Source organism: Hermetia illucens, chromosome 3 (genome assembly GCF_905115235.1).
Source record: "Hermetia illucens chromosome 3, iHerIll2.2.curated.20191125, whole genome shotgun sequence".
NCBI lineage: Eukaryota > Metazoa > Arthropoda > Insecta > Diptera > Stratiomyidae > Hermetia > Hermetia illucens.
This window is the reverse complement of record NC_051851.1, coordinates 14,187,208-14,212,139: the sequence shown is the minus strand read 5'-3', so window position 1 is coordinate 14,212,139 and position 24,932 is coordinate 14,187,208. Positions and strand designations below refer to the sequence as shown.

At 44.5% G+C, this 24,932-nt stretch overlaps 1 protein-coding gene and 1 long non-coding RNA gene across 3 annotated transcripts in view; one reads left to right on the top strand and one right to left on the bottom strand.

The window, feature by feature from the left end:
• Positions 1-24,932, bottom strand: part of LOC119652733 (CCR4-NOT transcription complex subunit 6-like) — a 476,871-nt gene that overhangs the window by 331,483 nt on the left and 120,456 nt on the right. The window lies entirely within an intron of this gene.
• LOC119652734 overlaps positions 1-24,932 on the top strand; it is a 374,896-nt gene that overhangs the window by 283,546 nt on the left and 66,418 nt on the right. The gene's annotated exons all lie outside the window — the stretch shown is intronic.

The window sequence follows — 24,932 nt, the reverse complement described above, 5'->3', positions numbered from 1 at the left end:
GAGAAGAAGCTCAACGACTGCCAGACTTGATTCCCCTTTTGGTGAAGAGCAGCACCTACTGCGATGTCAGAGGCATCAACAAAAACGGCTAGGGATGCGACTTGCATAGGAAATGCCAAGAGTGTTGGGGCCAGTTGTTGACGGGATTTGTCAAACCCGCGGATAGCCTCTTCAGACCACACGATCTCTCGTGTGTCCTTAGTTTTAGGGCCAGACAAGTATGCGTTCAAAACGGACTGGAGTTGGGCGGCCTTGGGCAGGAAACGACGGTAGAAGTTTAGCATGCCCAAGAACTTCCTCAACTCTTTCACTGTCTTCGGACGCAGGAAGCTTGTAATCGCTTGCACCTTGTCTGGGTCGAGCTGTATTTCTTCAGGGGAAATGGAGTGGCCGAGGAATCTCACCTGTGTTTGAAGGAATTTGCATTTCTCAACGTTTAGGACTAAGCCGGCCTCAAGGAGACGTTGAAAAATGCACTCGAGATGGGCTAAGTGCTCAGACTCAGTGGAAGAAGCGACCAAAATATAATCCAAGTATACGAAACAGAAATCAAGGTTTCGCACCTGCAGATACCCTTTGAACAAGTTGTTCAAATGCTTTCCGCGCAATAGCCACTTTCTGGGGTGGTAGAGGACGCGAATAGTGTTAATGTGGTGCCGCACATTGTGCTTCACTGGTTTTGAGAAACTACACTCGGTAGTAATCTGGCCGAACTTTTGGGGAAGTACCCGAATACGAGAGTGGGTACGTTTTCTAAAAGAACGGAAAGATTATTGTCTGGGTGAGATGCCATTTGGCCCGAGGAATTAAGGTTGGTCGTGGGATCTATAAGGGACTTATTTTGCAAGTCCACCAGCAACCCATAGTGGCACAAGAAGTCTGCGCCTAGCATAGAGAAGCTGACATCCGGCAGGATGAAACGCCACGAAAACGTCCTACGCAAGCCAAGACACGTCCACTTGCCTATACCCGTATGTGTTGATACGGGAGGAACTTGCTGCTACCAGTTTTAGAGGTTGTGGAAAAAGTCGATGGTGCCGCGATACGGGAAGAACCGAATTTTAATTTCTTTTGTATAGAAGATTCGAAGATTCTGCAGGCTCAGGTTGGTTTTCAAGGAATCTTCCAGACTCCTCCTCTCTGAGAAAAATCGTGAACAGTGGAACATAACATGATCCGGATCCTCAGGTGTGCAACCACATTCAGGACAAAAAGGAGAATCATCCAGCCTGAATTGGTGCAGATACTCCCTGTAACCACCATGTCCCGACAGGAATTGCGTCAGATGGTAGTTAATCTCGCCGTGTCATCGCTGGATCCACTCCTCAATACGGAGAATCAAAGTGTGGGTCCAGTGACTCCTCTGCGAGTCATCCCACCGTTGCTTTCACTTTTCCAGCGTTCTTGCTTTGCCTTTCGGTATTCTGCGTCTTTTTTAGGCGGATTCATTTTCCTTTACTAGTACAGGCAGCGTGTCTCACTTGCCAGAATGTCTATCCGCATCATTCCCGCAATAACACATGCTGCCTCGCCTGATATTCTTCTGAAGGCGCTGCATACCCTTAGCGCCACTAAGCGGTAAGTCATATTTACCCCCCTCCGATTACTTTCACACGCTAGTGATTCCTCCCAAACTAACTGATGCCGCGTATAATAGTGTGGAGCGAACCACTCCGGCCACAAGCATTCTACGACTGTATCTTGGGCCTCCAATGTTAGGCACTATCCGCGCTAATGATACGCTGGAATTTGCCGCTTTCTCACAGGCATAGTCCAGGTGCCCCTTGAAATTGATTGATGAACATCACCCCTAGGTATTTGATAACCGGCTTCGAAGTGATGACACGAATACTAACCGTTGGTAATCAAGACCGCCTCCGACTTTCGTTCCACAATGTCAAGTAGAACCATCTCCAGGCACGCTTTTATGGTGCTAATGGTTTTGTTAGCGTACACTTCAACGTCTTCAGGTTGTTTCGCGCGGACAACTACAGCTAGATCATCTGCGAAACCGATTATCGTGGCCTCCTTTGCCACGGAAAGCCAAGGACCCCATTGTACATCACGTTCCACAGGAGAGGATCCAACACTGAGCAATGTGGTACTCCTGCGGTGACGGTGTACTGTTTGGATCCCTCATCCGTGTCGTATCAAAGTGTTTTAACCAGTCAGCTTTTTATCCACTCCCAACTAGCAGAATTGAACGCATTTTTGATGTCCAACGTCACCACGGCACAGCCTTTGTTAGACGACATTGCTGAGTGGGCTTGATTAAATCCAAATTGTCGCTCCGATAGTCCATCCTTATATTCAATGACAGGGAGCAGTCTATTGTAGATGACCCTTTCGAGCATTTTCCTACCGTGACAATGAGGCAAATCGGACGGTATGATAATGGGTGTCCTGGGTGCTTATTCGACTTCGGGAGCAAAACTAGTTTCTCTCTCTTCCACCGGTCGGGGAAAACTCCGTCTACCATACATGTTTCAAAAACGCTGATAAACCAGTCGGATCTGGTCTTAACATCGAGTTAAGAGCTGTATTGGTAACAGCATCCAGATCGGGTGCTTTATTATCACCAATTCTCCGGCAAATTTGCGCAATTTCCTCCTCAGTCACCTCAAGTATAGTGTAGACGTCCAAGGGGTGCTTGTGTTGCTTGAGCTCCCCTTTATCGGGGGGGAAGAGCACCATCACGATATCGACCAGATCAACTGTGGTGTTCCCCCCTCATTTTCTTGATAACCATCCTGCATGCTATTCCCCAGGGGATTTGGTCTGCCTCTGCGCAAAGTTCCTTGAAGCATTCTCGCTTGCTGGTCCATATAGCCTGCTTAAATCTACCTCGAAGGTTCACACATACTTGCCGTTTTTCGTTGAAGTCCGGTCTTCCGCTAGATCGTTGGCAGATCCTCCTAACTCGAAAACATGCATCCCGTAACACCGCGATTTCTTCATTCCACCAATAGTTTGAGCGCCTTTTTCTGAGGAATCGCCGCCTCGGAATAGCAGCGTCGCATGCTCTCCTTATGCATCCCATCATTTGCTCTACATTTTCTGTAGCCGCACCACCGGGATTTTTGCCTCCCAATAGCATCTCTATGAATGCATCCTCTTCGAACTTTTTCACGGACCAGCCTCGATTTCCAGCTCCACGGGAACGCATGGTCCACATTCTATCTGGAAAAAAATTGCCTGGTGGTCGATGTGAGTATAATGCTCACTGACCAACCATGCCATTCCCCTCGCCGATTTTGTACTCACATATGTCAGATCGACTATTAAGCCTGACTCTTTCCCACGAATACTGGAAACATTTTATTGGCAAGCACCAAGTCTAGCTCCGCGAAAACCTTGAGCAGGATGCGACCCCTGGTGTTCGTAGTCCGACTGCCCCAATCCACGGCCGACGCGTTGAAATCACCCGCTATGATTTTATGGTTTCCACTTCTTGCATCCGAGACTAGCAAGTTCCGTCCCCACGTACTCGAGGAGGGCGATCAGACCCGAGTGTGCAAGGGACTTATCTGAAGTGGCTCTGTCACGAAGCCTCATCTGGTACTATGGGAACCGGGATGACCCTCTGAGAGCATATGCTCCTGCTTTCTGGCCCGTACTTGTACTTCTTCTACTAAGGACTTCTCCACCTTGCCAAGGAAATTTTCTACCGTTTTGCCCGGAGACTTCTTCAGCTCCAGCATCAAATTTCCTTTTTTTTGGAGCGTCTGATTCGTTGGACTTTTCTCCAAGGTTCATCAGCTCAGGATCGGATTTGACCTTCCTGAGGATATCGGCATAAGTCGGAATTAATTAATTCGGGCTGTAATTAATCACTTGTGTTGCCTGAGTGACGCTGGATTCCTTCGAGGATTTTTTTTCGTCCTTGGCACCATTGTACAGTACATGAATGGTACGAATCATGTTTCTGATAGCCTGGTGCACATTGTGTTTGTTCTTTATAAATTTAGACAACTCTACTATTTTACCTCCGAGTAGAGCAAACGATGATACGTCCGGATTCTGACACAGCTCCTCTGCTTGGTTTTCCCCGCTGGGCATTTACGTATTTATTAGCCTTCCGGGAGTTTCCCTGATTACCTTCCTTCATCAAAGTTGATTTCGGAGGAGATCGCGACATGTTTCGACCACGTGTAGTCCACCCCACTATGGGCTAATGAATGCCCAGTTTGTGGGGCATCTCTCCGTTTATTGTGAACAAGCGTTCTCGGGAGTGATGTACTTCTTTTAAATGCCTCTTTCTCCAGGCTGCTTGTAGTATTCGATGCAACCGTGGCCAAGTAATCCACCACGCATATCGACGGCCGGGAGCCTACTGTCCCACTCTCAAAAGTCGCCGGTACTAGGATTCCGAGTTCAATGTCTGCCTGTCCGTCTGTCTGTCTGCCTCTCACACCCGATTTACTCCGAAACGGCTGAATTGATTGCCACAAAAGGGGGGGGCTCTCCATACATGCGAAAGGGTGGTATAATTTTTTTTATCACCGAATACGGTCATGTGGGATATCAAATGAAAGAGTTCGATTAGTACTTTCCGAAACTGGTCTCATTTCTGATATTGGGTGAAACATAGGGGAGGTAGGTCTCAAAATGTGTGCCCCAAAAAGGGAAACAGATCTCGTTCTCAGAACCCATCCTACCGAAAAATCTTCCGGTATCCCGACTTGTTTTAGACTATTATTTACCTTTTTATTTATTTATTTATTTAACTTTTAATAGCATATTTTTTTAATTTTAGTCAATTTAATAACAATCAACAATCTTATCACCTTTAAATAATGAAGTGAACTTCTGCTGATAACGACTGACATAGTCTCAATCAATCAATTAAATTCTCGGACAATCTTTCGGAAATTACAAAATGATTATGGGAAAGAATGCGTTTACTACCGCCTTGGTAAGGAATGATTCCTCATTATTAAATACAAACTGGCAGCTCACCTAACCCTGCTAACCCTGTTCAATCCTAGCAAGATAATGGTTTTATGGGCCATAAAAAAACACTTACTAAAAGCCTATGGAGCGAACGTTCACATCCATTCTAGACTTCTGAATATTATGTATCTCCTCCGGGTATTTTTACGTGTTTAGATGTTTTTCCCCACAACAATGCTTTCCAGACAATCCCCCGAAACATTGTGAGAGAGTGAATCTGATTTTAATTTTTTTTTTCCTTCATCTGAAATTAAAATCTTCGATCATCATCATCCTCGTCAGCAGCATCATCATCAATAGGGCAAACATCGTGAAACCCGAGATATAATGCTCTTTTGATATCACTGAAGAATTGATGAAGTAGCTTATTTTACTTACAATCTCCAGAGAATTCCTAATACCTATCCTATTGTATCTGTAGAATGGATATGGAAAGAAGGATCGGAAAGAAACACAGAGTTACGAAAAAAATCGTACTCAGGGGCATCATCATATTTGAATTGGACTATGTTTGTGGGGATTGTGTTGATTTGAAGATTAGAAAAGATGCTGGGGAGGGAAAAAAGAAAAGTGATATTTCACTCTGAGGTAAGCATGATTTTCAAGTAACCTTCTGTAGACTTTTCGACGTGGGGGTCCCTTTTTTTGAAGGCAAACATCAGTGGGATTAGGAGATTAAGAAGCAACAGCGGAAGCAAATATATGCAATGGATCAAATTATTTCTAGACACAAATTTGTATCTTTTTTTTTTATTTATTTATTCCCATTTAGATTGAGGATGAAAATGTTTTTAAGATGATTTGAAAAAGAAGGTGTTAAAAAATTATTTGTGGTTTGAGTATGGTCTGATCCAATCATTGAAATTATTCCAGAAAATAGGTGAAAAAAATATTTAAAAAAAAGTGACTTCTATTATTGGCTCCACATGGATGGTATTACCCTTTTTCCACTTTAGATGAATAACATATTTTTGAGAATAATCATGTGTACATGACCTTGTTTTTATTTTCAGCATATAATACTGGCACGTCTGTCATTTTTTTTGGGAGGAAACTAACTTTTTAAATAAGAGTCAAAAGGGTTAAAAAGCATACTTTTTGCTGTAATTATTCTATTTTATTTATGACTTTAAGACATTTTATCCCCAAAGAATAAAGCTAAGGAAAATTCCATTTCCTCTAGAGTTTTAATGACTTCGGATAGACGTGCCTTTGTCTAAGCCATTCCTCCATTTTAATGGCTATCCAAGGGACCTAAATGGAAGAGCTATCCCAAAACCTTAAAGAAATTGGCTAAGTGACCGTGAAGGTTTGCCCACAAATACTGAAGCTTCATCAAAGCGCTCGCTTAGGACGTACAAGGCTAACGACACACGTCATCTATGTCGGGAATAACAAACCTATCAAACAGAAACACTTCTCAGTCTCTCCGGCCATCGAAAAGCTCATCTATGAAGAGACTGACCAGATGTTGGCTTTGGGAGTCATCGAGGAATCGCGCCATCCCCAGTCACCCTTGTGGTGAAACCTCATAAAGTACGACTTTGCCTTGAAGCGCGTAAGGTAAACAGTATAACCGTGAAAGACCCTTATCCTCTATCCCTCATCGAGATGATTTTCAGTCGTCTCCTGAAGGGCAGATTCATCACTAGTCTAGATCTGAACGATGCGTTCTGGCAAATGGATGAGGCGGCCAAGGGAAGACTGCCTTCACTGCTTCAGGGCGACCAATCTATCAGCTCGTGACCATACCGTTTGGGCTTTGCGATGAACCTCAAACCATGCAGCGACTGATGGACAAAGTTATCCCTGCACATTTACGTCTTGGTGCTCAGAGGTGGCGGAGAGGAAGATGGGGCGGCAACCCTGTCGGCTGAACCAAAACCAAGTGGCCGAGGAGAACCTCCATAGTGGTGGCACCGGAAGACGCTGCATCGCATTGGCTTACCGGCCGTGATGCAGTAGGCGAATGCTCCAAAGGCCTAATCAGGGCGATCAGACCCGAGTCTGCACGGGGACTCATCTGAAGTGGCAATTGTCACGAAACCTTACCAGGAGTATACTGGTACCATGGGAACCGGGATAGCCCCTGGACTCTCATACTTCGGGTGAACTCCCGTTGTATGTGAGTACAGCTCGGTTGTTTGCAATTGGCCCTCTAGTGGGAGTTTCATGGGGGTTGTGCGACGAGCGAGAAGAGATCTTCGGGCCTCGGCGTGGTGTTGCGTTTCAACACGGGTGCCGTACTCCTTAGTTCGGTAGAGATATGGTAGAGGTATGTCTTGCATCCACCAGTATGAATACTAAGCCATGCACTTGGTATAGACTGGTACCGTTGTTGCTTGTCTCAGCGGGGCTCTGATTGTGGTCACAAAATCAAACCGTGTCTTAAGAAGTCCGTGGGATTAATTCGCAAGGCAGGTGCTCACGTTAAACCCTCAACGACTTAACTGCACATTTACGTCATCAAGTCTTCGTATATTGCGGCTCATCATACCCTTGTGGCTTTCTGTATTGATATTGAACCGGAAGAGCAAATGTGTCATGAAGGAGGTTCGATACTTGGGGCACATCATCGGTAACGGGACGATTTATACCGATCCCGACAAGATACACGCCATCAACGATTATCCGCGGCCGTAAACTGCCAAACAACTACGGCGTTTTCTTGGAATGTGTGAGTGGTATCAGTGATTTGTGCCAAGTTACGCTTCGCTGACTACACAGTTGACCGACATGCTTCAGAAGAAGCGTTAGTTTTGCTGGACTGAGGAAACCATCTCGGCCTTCAACGCTCTGAAAACGAGTCTTACTTTGGCTCTGGTCTTGCACAGCCCCGACTTCTTCAAACCTTTCGCCATCCATTGTGAAGCAAGTCAACATAGCGTAGGAGCGGTGCTGATACAATAGACAAAGGAAGGAGATGAAGTTCCTACAGCGTATATGTCGAAGGAGCTTACTCAACCTCAGTGAAACTACACTGTCACTGAGCAGGAATGTCTGGCAGCGGTGGAGGCAGTGCGCAACTTTAGAACGTACATTGAAGGCACCACATTCGAAGTGGTAGCTGACCACGCTTCGCTTAAATAGCTGATGAACCAGTCAGACTTCACGGTAGCCTGGTCAGATGGGCATTGAAGCTTCAAGGATTCTCGTTCATCATCAAACCTAGGAAGGGATCACAACATCTGACTCCAGATTCTCTTTTTCGAATGTACTCACCAGCGGAGGTGGATGCTTTGGAGAAAAATAGGAACAACGCAGACGTGAATTTTGATTGACCACATTTTCGGTCTGCGGACTATTTGCTACTGATCGAGCGTATTAAGGAGAATTCCAACAAACTCCCTCATCTGCAGGCATGCAGAGGATTGGTATAGAAGGGAACCAATCATGCTTCAGGAAATGAGCTGCAAGATGAACAGGATTAGAAGCTTCCGGAGGAGCTGACGATTGAAGTGATCACCCGCGCCCATGATCATCCTTTAAGTGTACAAACAAGGTAAAATCTTGGGTAGACTGCGGTTATAGTTTTATTGGCCTAAAATGGTCTCACAGGTCAAGGACTACTTCCGTAATTGTGAAACATGCAACACGTCTCCGAACCAAACGCTCCAGCTTCTAATGGGAAAAGCGCTCATCTCCGATTGGGTGTTTCAATGCTTGTATATCGATGTGATCGGCCCATACTCTAGATTTCGCGCCGAAAACATTGGAGCAATAGTTGTTCTCGATTCTCTCTCGAAGTTTTCATTAATGGTACCGATCAAACGGTTTACTGCAAACGTGCTGACTGAATACATGGAGAAGAGAATCTTCATGTGCTTGGAATCCCTGAGTCGATCACGTCTGATAATGGGGTACAGTTCAAATTCGTGGCTTTCAAATATCATTTGATCCAGTATCGCATTCATCACATTTACACCACTTTATACTCCCCGCAGGTAAACGCTCCGGAGACAATTAATCGCTCACTGTTGGCTGCTATAGATCCTTATATCGGTCCTGATCATAGAGATTGGGATAACAAGCTGTCATCCATTAACTGCATACTTCGTTCAGCGAAACACGTCTCGATAGATACTTGCCCCTATCACGTTGTTTTTGGGCAAACCATGGGGGTACCGATGCGCTTTTACGACGGACTGAGAGCGCATGATGCGACCCTGGAAGCCTGCTCTCAGGATAAACTTGCAATTCTAAGAGCGGAGGTTCAAAGGCGCATCCTCCAAGGAAGAGAAACACAGGAGACAGGAGAGGGGTTAGAACTTGCGATCCCGAGCTCGTGATCAGAGATACCATGTATAAGCGGCTCTTCAACTTAAGCAGTGCAGCAAAGTGGTACAAGGCCAAAATGGATCGAAAGTTCGTGAAAGCGGAAGTCACTGGTAGAATCAGAACGGTCCAATACGAGTTGGAGGACATGAATAGCCGTAACCTGGGCGTCGCTCACACAAAGGATCTTAAAGTCTAACCCACTGTCTGTATCTTTGGATGCCTTCCCTCGTACCAGACTCAAATACTCAGCCGCTTACCAGCAGTAACTGACTCACTGGTCTTCAGCTGCCTTTCCTTGAGCGGACCTCGGAAACCCAGCTTCCCTGTAGTGGCCGCGGCTTCGTGACGGGAGCGGGATCTTATTCGCCTTTTTCGGGATTAGTTTGATCAAATAATGCATTCATAGTGTGCAATTACCTTAAACTTCGCACTATTAAATGCATTCGGGCCTCAATAACCATCTCAGGCAGGAGAAGCAAGGATCGAAACTCTGTGTCGTGAATCTTCCCTCTCGCTCGCGGCACTGGGGTCCGGATACTTACGGCTCTACGCGCGCGGCCGAGCCGTCTTTTTTTTCTAGGTTTACCCCGCGTTCTGGTTTATTTCGTTAGGCTGTCGCGAATTCCCTTGTTCGTTGTGTTATTTTTAGATCCGGTGCAGACCCACGCATCGGTATAAACACGTTGATTTTGCACGAATGACACGTGAGGGGTCAAAGCGCTCAAAGTCCCCCCCCCCCCCCCCCCCAAACAAAATCTCGAGCCTGGCTAGCACAGATGCGTGCAAGAACGTTTCAACCGAGTATTTTGATGGAGCTTCAGTATTTGCGGGCGGACCTTCACGGTCAATTTCGCTAACTTTTTATATTTTTGGGATAGCTAGATATTGCCTGGCCATGAAAGACCTCTACTCAAGATGGCCCGAAGCACTACCACCGCAGCAGGTTTTTATTCAAGTTGGATTTCCTGGTTCGGCGTTCCACGCACAGTGACTACGGATCAGGGGACACAATTTAAGTTCACCTTTTTCCAAGCCCTAACGAAGCGAATGGGCTGTGAAAAAAGCCGCACAACCCCCTATCACCCCCCAGCGAACGGAAAGTTGGAACGCTGACATCGGTCTTTTAAGGTCTCCATAATGTGCCACGAGTAGGACCCAGCGTAGACATATGTACTTCCGACGTTTTTACTTGAATTACGGAATAGCTACAAGGACGACATCGGAAGATCTAATACGAAGATACACTATAGGACAACGCCTACGCTTCCAAGGGAGTTCATAGCGCTCGAAGTTAAACACATTGGGCCGTATGCGCACACTTCGACCCGTACAAGTAGCACATCATTGTCAACGTAAAATTTTTCGAAGCAAGAATTTGGAAACCTGCACTCCCTCTTTTCTTCGTGTGGACTCGGTCAGCAAATCGCTAGTACAACCATATTCCGGACCTCATAAGATCCTAAGCAGAATATCCCAAATCGTATAGAAATTGACTTCAATGGAAAGGAAATCAACGTTTCTACGGAAGGTCTGAAGCCTGCATTCCTCGAGGCTACAGCATAATGACATCAGCAAGCAAGTCGACAACCGCACCAACTCAGAAGATTTCAAGTGACAGGGTGATTCGATGGACGTCAATCAACACACCTTCAAAACATACCACCCGAACTTATCCACCAACCACGGAAGCGGGTAGAAGACAGTGTGGACTTCCTCACTCAGGGGGGAGTACTAAGCCAACCCAACTGACTTCGAACTTTGCCACGAGAGGCAGCATCACTGGTAAAGACAGGTATCGAGACGTCAGTCGCAACAGCACGTTACCTTCTAGTTTAGTTTTAGTATTCCTGGATGCAATAAAGTGGTTTGTATTTAGGAATACCTCCTCGCCTGTCCTAAATAGAGAAAGACGTACACGTGGCGATACACCTGCTCCCTATAAGTAGAGATTCCGCAAATACCGGAATCTTAAGACGTGTAGAATGCAGTTAGTGACACCATAAGCTGTATTCAGGAGGAGCTTCAAAGGTTAGAGCGCTCACGGAAAAGTGGCAAAGAGGGAACAACTCTCACCGTAGGAATAAGCCGGTAGGGTTCTAACCTGCCCTACGATGTAATGTCAGTAATGCTTTCCACCTTTATAAAAAAAACACCTCGGGCACCTGTTTCACGATGAAGCTATTGTCAAACCGCCGCCCTGGTAGTCCCCGATTGCTTCAATCTGTTTTCCAGAGTTTTTATGAATGCTTTGTAAGCCCAACAAAATAGTGACATGTCTCTGTCATTATCGCATGCCAGCTTGTCGCCTTTTTGGAAATTGGTCAAATGATGATCTTACACCATTCTGGCAGGATTTCCTCCTCCATCCATATTTGCCGGATGAGTATGTAGATGTCATTTTTACCCAGTTGTTGTTGCCTTTCAATAGTTCCGCCGATATATCATCAATTTTTGGCGTTTTGTCTGTTTTCAGGCCGTTGCATCAATCTCCTGTAGGGACACTCGGTCTGCTTCAGTATCCGTGTCCTCCGTTTGTAGTAGTGTCAACTCACCCGTTGATACTGTATCGTTTGGTTAGAACCTTTATCCTCTTCGTTGCTTTGTAAGATCATCTTGTTCTATTCTAGCTGTCAAAATCCCATTAATGCTTCGTGCCGCATTACCAAAACAGTGTCTTTTATTTCTCCCCAGTATCATCAGGATTGACCATTCTGCGAAGATCAGATGATAGATAGTTGACATCGGTCCTATCTGCCTGTTGGATACAATGGGGAAGATGATGGAGAGAGTCATCTACAACAGATTCCTGCCCATCGTCGAAGCCAGCAATGGTTTGTCGGAACGCCAGTTTGGTTTCCGACGCGCCCACTCTACGGTGAACGCAATTGGCATGGTGATAAACCTGGCAAAAGGTGCACTGATTTCTGGCGGCTGCTGTGCCGTGGTGGCGTTGGATGTCAAAAACGCATTCAACTCGACCAACTGGAATAGAATTAAACGGGCGTTGGCTGACATAGGTGTCCCCGCAAAACTACCTCTCAGAGAGGGCTCTCTGGTACGGGACGGATGAGGGCCTCAAAGAGTACATTGTCACAGCCGGGGTACCACAGGGATCGGTACTTGGTCCCCTGTTGTGGAATATCATGTATACTGGGGTGCTTGCTCTTCCCGTCCCAGAGGGGACTACGATTGTCGGCTTTGCTGATGACCTAGCTGTGGTTGTTGCAGCAAAACACCCAGAAGATGTGAAGGTTTACGCAACGGAAACAGTGAGAGCGGTAAAGTCCTGGCTAGAAAAGGCCGGGCTGACCTTGGCGGACGCGAAAACGGAAGCGGTCTTAATAACGAAACGCAGGAAAAATAACACTGTAAAAGGTCGGTGAACATACGGTCGTGTCAAAGCCGGCTATCAAATACCTGGGGGTAATAATTGACACCAAATTGAGTTTTAGGGAACACCTACAGTATGCATGCCAAAAGGCAGCCAGTACCACCACGGCGCTTGCAAAAATGTTGCCAATATTGGTGGACCGAAACATTGCCGGAGGTTGGTGCTAGCCGGAGTGGTGCGCTCCATCCTGCTCTACTCGCAGAGGCGCTTGCAAACTCTCAGAGACGGAAGCAGGTGAACTCGGTTTACCGGCGGATGGCTTTGAGGGTTTGCAGTGCTTTTAGAACCACATCAGATGAGGCAGTATTGGTGGTGGCAGGCATGATCCCGGTTGACATTCTGGCCAAAGAAATGATTGTCCTGTACAATGCAAGACATATGGACGGGCACGCACAGCGTAGAAATGCGTCAAGGTCGAAGTCGCTTGATATCTGGCAACGCAGATGGGACGAGTCTACGAAAGGTCGGTGGACGCTCAGGCTCATTCCCAACATTAGGGTATGGCTTGAGCGAAAACATGGGGAGACCAACTACCACATTACCCAGTTCCTCACGGGACACGGTGGTTGCTACAGGCAGTATCTGCACCGCTTTGGGTTGGATGATTCTCCGAACTGTACCAGATGCGATGGCATACCAGAGGATCCAGAGCATGTGATGTTTCACTGCCCACGATTTGCGATGGAGAGAAGGAGCTTAAACCAGGTGCTGGGCAGGAGCGGGCCCCCGGAGAGCTTGGTTACTGCGATGCTGGAGTCCGAGAAGAAGTGGCTTGCGGTTGGCTCCGCAATCATCCAAATGCAGGAGGAGTTGCTGAAGGAACAAAGAAGGAGGAAAGCCGCAAATAGAAGAAGGATGAGTGCCTAAGAGCAAACCTACCCCGGGAAGTAATACTTCAATGGTGGTCCCGTGGGGCTGGGGCTGGAGAGACCGGGGGTGGTTTTTAATGGGTGTGAATCCCACACGCGCCCGCTGTAGTTCCGCCGTTCGGGCGGCGGACGTGTCTTTCTAAGATTTTCCACCTCCGTGTACGCACAAAAAAAAAGATAGTTGACAACGATAACTAGCTTTCACTAGATCTATCTGGCTTTTAGCTCGGTCATGGCTATCTGTCGCAAGCACTTGGAGCTTACTATCATATCCCTGCTACCCTCGTGAAGGCTGGGTCCTCCTGCTGTTCCTCATCTCCATTTTGAGCGTTAGAGCCTTCAAGTAATATTGCAGGAAGGATATCTGGCTTCCGATTTTTATCCTGTCGTAATATATTACAAATATTCGGGAGATGGACAAAGAACGAAGCTCATCTTCCATTCACCTTTTTTTCGTTGAAAATGCGACTGTCTTTATGTCTTCGCATACTTGTTTGGTTAGAACCTTTGTCCTTTTCGCTTTTTTGTAAGTACGTCTTGTTTTATTAGCTGTCAAATTGTCATTAATGCTTCGTACCGCATTATCTGGGGAGTAGTACCATCAAAATTGATTATTCTTCAAAGGTCAGGTGGTAGGTAGGAGACACTCATTGGTAGCTCTCACTAGATCTATCGGTTTTTAACTCGGTCATGGCTATCTAGAGACGATTTTGTGCTTCTGTGTATAAGCCTATGTCGGAAGCATTTGGAGCTTACTATCATATTCCTGCTACCCTCGGGAAGGCTGGGTCCTCTTGCTGTTCTTGCGTGAAAGTCCTCACTTCTATTTTGGGCGTTAGAACCTTTGAGCAGTATTTTAACGTCGTTCGCAGGAAGGGTATCTGGCTTTCGATGTTTATCTTTTTGTAATATATTTCAAATGTTCGCGAGAAGCAGTTTTCAATTCTTTTAGACCCTCACCTCCCTGTATTTTCATTTCAAACCATACTTCAATTAATCGTCCCAGTCTTGAAGATTTTACACCCGATCAAAGATAGATAGGTATCTTTTATAAAACTAATAAAAAGTATCTTCTTTATAAAACAAAGGCATACATAAATCTATAGTTATGTTACACCCATTAAGTTATTAGTTGACTGCGAAAGTGTAGCTAAGCTGCGCCTTCCATTTTTATCTAATTTGCTAAATTAAAATGTGGAATGTTTATGAATATTTAACAATGATTAAAGATTTTATCTTCTAGATTAAAACTGGAGGAAATATTAGATTTATCTTATTAATTTTGCAAATTTATACGGTCGGTAAGATTGAAAGTGATCGCGAATTGAAAGCTGGGTCGTAACAAAATAGAGTTAGGCCTTTACAGAATAAATGTATCTTATGCATAATCAGACTACTATCATCTTCGCAACTTTTTCAGGCATTCTAACTGGCAGAATATCTTTACATCTAATCGTGTGAAATGGCAAAAAAAAGAAGCAAAGCTAAATCTTGAAACACTAAAAATTCCAGCATAAATTATGCAATCAGATACATTATCTGAAAAAGATGGATTATAGCATAGAACTCGAATAAAAACTAAATCCGCAAAAAACGTTCCAGCTTAATTCTCTCACCAGAATTTCGATACTCTACCTTTGTCCGAATTTTAGAGGTGAAAAAAATTAATATTTGTTTTTTTATCAATAGTAAAACACGAATCAGTCAAGTTTGCCATTCTAATTTTAAAGCCACAAAGAAGAATGGAACGACGTCATTGTAATTGGCGCAATAGCATGAAAACTATTCATTTTGTGCTCATTTCCTAGAAGTTCGGGGTTAATACCTTTCAATGTTACATAATTGCTTCTGGTGAGCAGATTGAGGTTGTAATGAGCGGATAAATGCTATAGGAAGTTGTTTCATTTATATCATATAATTTTAAGTGAATTGGATGCTATCATTTTAAGGCTGACGATTCAGGTGGGAAATGGAATTTTAATTTGAAATTTAAAAAATGATTTTTAACAATTAATCAAAGCAAATTTGGGATTTTTTACTATTTATCAAAGGTGGATCATGATTGAAAATAAACAATGTCAAAAACAACGCGAACGATGAAAATGCTATTTGCGGTAACGTCAACAGTGGGGGATCGATTATAATGATAAAATATTACTGGTGATAGAAAACTACAGCACCTACCGCGTGGATGAGAATACAATGTCTCCATTTTCCCCTCTCTTCAATGAGACTTATTAATTCATGCGGAAGGTTCATAGAAAACAGAAACTATAGACCAACTATGATGGCATTGGTGGATTGAAAGCTGCCTAGAGATCCTTGCATGTAACAAGGCACAGCAGGTAGCACGCACCTCATTCAGGATAGCAAATCCTGTGATTCGTAAACGAATTAGGGATATTTTGTTAGGCAGGAGAATGAAGTGCAACTGACCACAGCGTTGTGCTTTTGTATTGTCTGTTCCAGTGGTGCAGGTGTTAAATGGTACCTGCGTTATCTGAAGGAAGGCCTGCAACCAGATGAGACCCTTAAGGGGGTCATCCCGTGTGTCGGGTTGGAGAAATCGATTTTTTTTTTTTTGCATGAATTGTATCTATATATAGTGGAGAATATGTGGGCAAAGGGATTTTCCGATATTCCGAGTCCTTCAGAAATTACAGGGTTAAACAGGTAAGGAGTTTGCAGCCACGACTAGAGTACTCGATGAGAAAGAGCATCGAATCTTTTTTTACCTGGTAGTTTTTTACCTGAGCCTTATAAATTTGAACACAGGTATAAATATAAAAAGATGAAGAACCAATCAATCGTCTAAACTTATTTGCTGTTTAGAATAAAAAGGATAATCCAGTCTAGAGTGAGCACTGAAAGGCGTTCAAGTTATACTCAGTTATATTTTGTTGTAAGTATTGTGCTGTTTTTGTGTTCAGTGATTTTTTTAAATGGATCGTATGAAGGGAGATCCCTTTAACGTTCAACGTCATGCTCGCACTAAAAAACCAGTATTTCATGGGAATCGATAGTCATCAGAAAAGAAAAAGGACTTCGCATCAACATCAGCAAAGAAACTTTTAGCAAGCATGAACATGTTGTTCCAATTGCGACAAGTTTTGTATATTGTATATTGGATTTTGCTGGAGTTTTCTCCGGCATTTCTGCAAATTTCTGTAAATAATAAAATATACGTAGTAGTAAAAAAGGAATACGTAAGACATGTCGAGAAAATAATGGGAACGCGGCTTAGAAATGCAAAGAAGAATCACAAAGGCATTGGTGGAAATGGGGCTGGAAAACTTACTGATAAGGACCTCACTACATTTTCTGGGCTAGCTATTCGTCGACACGTAAATTCGATAGAAGGAATGAAGCAAGAAATTTGGGAAACTTTCTTCCATAAACGTTCTGCAGACGAAAATCCTCAGCATCAAAATTGTCCAGCAGGCGAGGACAGTTGGTGCAAACGGCGCAAAGCGGATGCTAAAGGAGAACTGGATAGTTTTCACCACGAGAAGGCACCTTTGATTGGAGAAGTTCAAACAGTCATCAAATCAATCTACGAAGATTTGTCACGAGATGATCTCTTGAACAGATGTTTAGGAGCAGAGACCCAGAATAAAAATGAGTCGTTAAATGCATTGATCTGAACTTTCGCTCCTAAACACCTTCATTCTGGGGCCAAGGTCGTAGAAATAGCCACTTTTCTGGCTGGACTTATTTTCAATGAAGGATTCAATGGCATTCTCAAAATCCTAGTGACAATGGGATGTCAAGTTGGTCACATATGTCAGATTTATGCCGACCGCCGTAATGAAGCGCGAATTTGGCTGTCCGAACGACGATCGACTGACCCCGCTAAAAGAGCCAGAATTGAAACCAGAGAGCAACAATCGGCCTTACAAGACTTTTTTGAAGAAACGGAGAGTGCCCTCTATGGACCAGGTATAGCAGATTAATGGTGAGCTAAAATTTTACTGTTGATAATCATATTTAAATTTTCAAATGCGTTTTTCTCGAAACTGCATCTTGAAAATCGGCTGCCACCATAGCTCACAATCTATACAACCAAATTCTTTGAAATTTTCACGGCTTCTTTAGTACATATTTCTACGGTCCGCAAACTAGGATAATTGCAATCGGACTGGTAGTTTTTTTTTTATTCATAAAAAAAGCCGTAAAAAAACACCAAAATCCAAAAAATTAAGTTTAAAAGCCCACCAAAAATTTACCTTTTAATATTTTCTAATTATCCTAGTTTGCGGACCGTGGAATATTGTCGACATAAAAATGACGTTTAGTTTTTTTCCCTCGGATGAACACAGCGCCCTCCAGCGTGGCAGCAGAAAAACACCTTTTTTTGGAGATGGGTGCATAAATTAACACCTATTCCGAAAATTAGCTATGAAATCAAGCTGAAAAATTTATCACATATACTAGAGATATCAATAAACATATGGTGAAAAAATCACGTTTCTATCTTTATCCAGTCCTTCACAATAATTTTTCAAAAAAAGGCAAAAAAAACGGCCTTCACACGGGATGACCCCCTTAAGAGGACTAAGGACAGACCTAAGCCATCTTTGCCGGAGCCAAGAAAGCGGGGAGCAGAATAGATTAGTCCGCACGAGGGGCATGCTCCCAAAAAACTCAAACCTGGTCCCAAGAGGAGAGAAAACCCGCGTAAGTTAGAAATGAAGGCAGGAATCAGGGAGCCCGCCATTGGCTATACTGGTGCTGTCAAGGGCATTCCACTGGCCATACTGCCAGCAATGTTTCCCGAGCAAATACTCACTCGTGAGGAGCAGGAAACTATCGAAGACCTTGTCGTTAGGCAGATGTGCAAGGGATGAACAGCGAAACTTGTTTTCAACGGGATATACTTTGGCATTCGCTCACTCAGATCATATACTGGTGTTATTGTCCGGCGGAGAACATTACAAAGTAACTTAGGATCATAGTTCCAAAACTGCCAGGCTGGGAATGAGCAGAACTGTCGACATATGCCGGGGATGATATACCAGGAGCATACATGGTGACAGTATTTCTTCAGAAAGCCGTAACAATAGAAACGGAAGACCTCAAGGCCTTCTAATCGCTCAGATTATAGGGAGTCTTCAGAAGCAAGGATAGACTCCTCACGATTGGGGAGGATGAACGATCCCTGGAGGCAATCAAACGTTGGAGTTGCCATATCAACTGTCTATTTGGCAACATACCTGTGCATGTATACAGGGAAAAGCCGAGGAAAGGCACCTCAGAGAAGACATCGAGGAGAAAAACTTACCGAGGCCCCCGAAGGAACCTCGGAGGCCATAGAGCCGGAAAGGACTGGATTAGTCAGGAAAATAGACCTGCTGCCCAGGGAAGAGCAGAAGCTGGACGACTTAGACCTAAATCTCTAGGGCTTAGGGGGGACAGCGACGTGCTGGAAAGCGCCATTTTGAAGGAGGAGAGTGATAATACTATAATGGAGCTAGCTAGCCAGCACTAAGATAGCTCAGATAAACCCCCCCAAGCGAAAGCTCCACTTGCAGTGATTGCAAAGACGAGTTCCAAGGCGAACATTGGAATAGCGCCGGCTCAGGCGCCCAGGATGTACCAGGGGCACATTCGCGGTCTGCAAAGAGGAAGCATACAGGTAATTTCCGACTCCTCTTGCGAAAACCAAAAACTTGCATTATTCTTAAACGTAATTCAAAATATATATGTCTGTCAGAGTTCCTGACCGGGGATTTTGTCGCTATCCAAGTCTCACTGGAAGACGGAGGGAGCACTCGAAAAGCAGTCGTGGCATCCTGCTCCTTCCCAGGGGATGACATACGAGTCCCACCGGAACTAATCGTTAAGCTAGTGACGTATTGTAAGAGGAGGCAGTTACCACTTCTGAGTGGTTGCATTCGTAACCACCACTAGACAAGAGACACTAGACATAACTCTCTGATGAACGAACTGATCGGGAATTGAAAGGTGTCAGATGAGCCCTCCATGTCTGATCACAGAATAATCAGATTCGACATTGAGGGTAACTCTGAAATAAAAAGGATAATCAAGAATCCCAGGAGAATGGATTGGGAATCCTATGCAACGCTCTTGAGCAACAACATTGTCCACCTTCAAGGGAGCGGTGACATCAGGAGCGAACTGGAACTAGAAACAGTGGTGCAAAACCTTAGCACAGTCGTCATTAACGCTTATGAGGCCAGCTGTCCAGCTAAGACAGTCAAGTCATCAAGGGATGTACCATGGTGAAATAAGAACCAAGCCGAAATGAGAACAGAGGTACGTAACCTCTTCAACCGAGCAAAATAAACTGGAGACTAGCCGAGGTACAAAAATACACTGACTGCCTCTAGCAATGCAATCAGAAAAGCAAAATGGAACAGCTTCAGGGAATTCTGTGAAAGGATCCAACAAACCACAGAAGTAACCAGGCTTTATAAAGCTGTGGCTAAAGACGGGGTAATATTTTCTGTCTGTCTAAAAAAGGAGGATGGTACATTTACCGAGAATCAGGAGGACAGAGTATACCTGTTGCTCAGAACTCATTTCCGGAGTTCTACCCCACGGCGAAAAGCAATAACATTCTGCCTGATACGCCAACAATGAATGAAAAGGGAAGAAAGGAAAACTGGAAACTAGCAAAAGAAGTATGGTCGGAAGCTGGGGTAAAGTGAGCAACGGGAACTTTTAAGCCACTAAAATCATCCGGAGTAGATGACATCTTCCAAGTTCTAATCCAGAGAGATCTAGAAATCATTTTAGAGTCTCTTCTAAGGCTGGTAAGAGGCAGAATAGCCCTCTATATATATACTAAGGGCGGGCAAAAGTGGTCTTTATTCCAAAAATGGGTAAAAGGGGTGCTTTTCACCCGAAAAATTTCAGACCAATTTTCCTAACATCGATCGTACTCAAAACGGTGGAAAAGGTTATGGACAAGTATATTACAACTAACGTTTTAGAGCGTAATTTCTTCCATCAGTCTTAACACGCTTACTGGGCGGGACGATTAACCGAAACTGATTTGTATCAGCTGACGGATGTATTACGGGATGCCATAGTATATGTATTTTTGGATATCGAAGGAGCATTCAATAACACATCGCATATAGAGGTACAAGATGCCCTGATCCGCAAGGGCGTGAGAAACACCCTGATTTTTTGGATGGGCAAAATTCTCAAGAATAGGCAGATAGAAGTACGGACAGGTATATATTCTATTGTCATAAATACTACTTAAGGTTGTCCACAGGCCGGGGTACTATCACTGCTCTCTACATATGGATGCACGAACTCCTGGACGAACAAACAAATAGTGAAATACAGGCCCAGGGTTACGTGGACGACATTGTTTTAATCTGTAAGGGCGAATATGAGAATATCCTATGTGATAGAATCCAAACTGGACTAAGGGTTATAAGTACCTGGTGCTAGAAGGCGGGGTAGTACCATTCAGTAGGAAGCCAAGCTTGCTCACCTGAAAACCATAAGGTCACATGGCATGGAGGTGAAATGAGAAACCAAGGGCAAATACTTGAAAAATTAAGAGACAAAATACGCTCGGGTCACACAATAACACTCTGGGTTCCAGGCCATGTTGGGTTGGAGGACAATAAGGCAGCGGACGAACTAGCCAAGAAGGGAACAGGGATGCTTTTACTGTTTAAACCTCACCAAATCATAGTGGGAATTTTCATTGGTCACTTCCGGTTAACTATAACCTAGGAGAACTAGGGATATCTACACTACCTGCAGGTGCGGAGTTTGGTGAACCTCTGGACACGTTCTGGGACACTTGTACAAAGTAGGTCGAATACAGGTGAACGATTAGAATGTTATGAATTCTGGCAGTGGTATTCGAACTAGGAACCTTCAAACATGAAGCACATGGTGCTACCCAATATTTAATTTTATATGGAGCCTATACCAGCAATGGTATATTATTTAACCATGTGAGGCACCAAATGAAAAATGTACGTTAGCACGTGTCGAAACATATCTTAGCTTTGAAAATAGATAGTTATAAAGGAAGAAAGTGCAAATTTTAAAACGCGCACTTAGAGTACGCACCATTCCTTGGTCTCCTTTTCACTCCTTTGTGAAGTATAAAGTATCTACACTGTCTCTTCGTTGTTATTATTAGTTCCTCCTCGATTTCAATTTCAATTTCAAGCTATGTACTTCAGATAAACAATAAAAAAGGTGCCATCTTGACAATTGAAGGAATATATGCGTACTCTCCACCGTTTCAAAGATATCCTGTTACGTATCAAAGAACATTTCGAAATCTTAATCAACAGGAAACAGGTTCTTTTCCGCTCTTGATCCTCCTGCACTGACTACACCCAGCAACCTCCGGAGCTCAGATCTCCACTTCACCTACTTTCCGGAGAATTGAAGCACATTCTATGATTCAGCAACGATGGGCGTGATAAACATGGCATATTTCTACTAACCGACGGGGGGTTGAGTCATTGCAGAACTGACCTTTGTCAGACCTACAATAGAGCGTAGTATGCTCTGAAAGGTTAACGAAGACTGCACCCACAGCGATTATGAAGCAACTATTTTCGAACGATGGAGCCAGAAGAAACCAGCATACCCAAAGTCGAGACAGACCTCAAACTGCTTCGTAAAAGCATTGGATTAGCAAAACGTCCTACAGCAGACTAAGACACTGAGACTGGTGCCTAGAAGGCAAGCACTTTCACGTTACAGATTGTATCGCCAAAGCATGCGATCAGGGCCGTAGAGAGGAAATCCAGACCCATGCGTAAAACTGGGCCCGGGGTAAATTTTTCGTCTCCATTTCGGGCCCACGAGAAAACCCCGGGCAGGAAGGGAAGTTGAGCAGACAATAAAATGAAAGAAATGGGTGAAAACCACAGGACCTAACGACAGCGCATCTGAGCTCTGGAAAGCGAAGAGCTGGGGCCCAACACTGTGACCCAGTGAATTCTTTAATAGGGTTCTTCAGGAAGATAAAAAGCCATCTGACTGGCAAGAAAGTACCACTGTTCCAAAATGGAAAAAGAAAGGTAGCCCAGCAGAATGTTCAAATTACCGCCCGATCCGGTTACTTTCCCATACCATGAAGATTTTTGAACGCATTCTTGACAACCGTATTCGCGAAATCGTTGAAATAACCGTGAATCAAGCCGAATTTGTCAACAACTGCGGAACTACTGACGCAATACACGCTGCGGATAAGAAAGAAACACCGTGAGAAGCACCGCCCTCTTTACATTGCATTTCTGGATCTAGAGAAAGCGTTTGACCGTGTGCCACTCGAACTCATCTGGTATGCATTTAGTGCCAGAAGAACTCGTGCGCTGAGTTAAATTGCTCTACCACGATCCGAAAAGTAAAATTCGAAGTATGGCAGGTGTGCTTCGTGTCTCTGTTGGTGCTCATCAAGGAAGCGCCCTCTCAACCCTCCTCTTTGTTCTTGTTACGGACACCGTGACATGCGACGTTCAACATCCAGCGCCCTATACACTGCTTTAGGCAGATGATTTTTTCCATGAAACAAGCACAATCACCTTTAACGGCAATGACCTGCCCAGAACAGAGCGATTTAAATGTTTCCGGTCAATGCTGTCAATAGAGAACTGCGTTATAAAATTGCTTCACGCATTGACGCAACCTGGATGAAGTGGCGTTCGACATTTGCTGTTCTTTGTGGTCGACGTATCAACGAACGTCTCAAAGCTAAAATTTACGGCAATGTCCTTCCTCCTGTTGCTCTCTATGGTTCTGAGTGTTGGTCGACTATAAAAGGCAATGAACGCCGTCTTGTGGTAATAGAAACGAAGATGTTGCGTTGAACTAGTGGCGTGACACATTTTGATCACATACCAAATGAGGATATCTGCGATCATTATGGGGTTGAATCGATCGTAGAAAAATTGCCAGAAAGGCGTCTTCGAAGGTAACGGTAACGGTAACGCAATTCCCGCTAACGAGAATTCACTTGTCAAAATTGGTCTGAACATGGTAAACGACCAAAACGCAGGCGAAAACAACGGTGGCTTGATACGCTGGATGGGGATTTAAAAGCCTCGAGATTGCACCCAGATCAGGCATTCGATAGAGCCAAATTGCGAAACCGATCAGGACGAACCGACCCCCCGAGCCTGAAGAAAAAGAAGAAAGAAGTGTGTTTGTACCATGTTGAAAATGTTAAATTTTGTACTTGTAAAACATCAAGTGTTGCTGCCTAATTTTTTCTTGAAGAAAAGTGTGTCGGAATCGCATCGACTGCTTGTAAAAGCATACGGCGATCATAAAGTAGCGACTTCAGTATAGAAGACAAAGACCATGGTCACTGAGGAAGAAGTTCAAAGATGCAAAATTGCAAGCAGTATTGAATCTGCATTCAATACTGCTAAACGCAACAACAGCTTGTTGACACATTGGGAAGCGATCGGCCATCTATTGCATACCACCCAAAAACCATGAAGTTCAATGGGTGCCACATAAATTGTTTGAGAGAACCCTTGAAAGATGTCTGCAAGTCTGCGAATTGTTTCTTGAAAGGGATGAAAGAAAGCCAATCCTGGATCGAATTGTAACGGGTGATAAAAGTGGATCAATCACAACAATCCGAAGCACAAAAAAAATATGGGTTTCTCGAGGTCAGCCATCAAAATCCCAGAAAAAGAGGAACATCCATGGTAAGAAAACAGATACGACAAAATCATTTGCCAGCACGACAATGCGAGACCGCATGTAGCAATGCGAATCCTCGCCTGGGAGGTGTTATTCTACCCGCCGCATTCACCAGGCATTGACTCATCATCTTCCGAAGCCGAATCCGTATATTACGAGAAAGATGGACCAAGGTTAGGACACGCGAAAATTTAGGGTCTGCTTCTTTTTCTTCAGACTTTATACCGTTCACAAGCGGGGTCGGCTCATCGTGATCGGTTTCGGCATTTGGCTCTATCAAATGCCTGATCTGGATGCAATCTCCAGACTTTTATATTCCCATCCAGCGTATCAAGCCACCGCGCCCAAATATGGCTGGCAATGAGGAAGCGGATAGACTGGTTCACCAACGTTCGGAATCCGCAATGGTGGGGCCAAAACCAGCTCTGGGAATCCAACCATCCACTGTCAAGTCAACTCTGAAGGGTAAAATTGCAAGGATTCACGGAACCGGCAGGTGAAAATCCTTGTGAAAGAACCTAAGGTCGCCAGAGCGGCATTTTGATTGTCCCTTAGGAAGTGGGACAAGAAAACCCTAGTAGGGTTTTTAACGGGACACTACGGTATGGAAAAGATTGGCGTGGTGATTTCGGTTATGTGCAGCCAATGTGAGGAGGAGGAGAAGACGGCCCTGCACTTTTTATGCAGCTGCCCAACCTTCTCAGATCTCAGACGAAGACACCTTGGTAAGGTTTTCTCCAATGGAGCATCTGAACACTCTCTGCTTCTGGAGAATG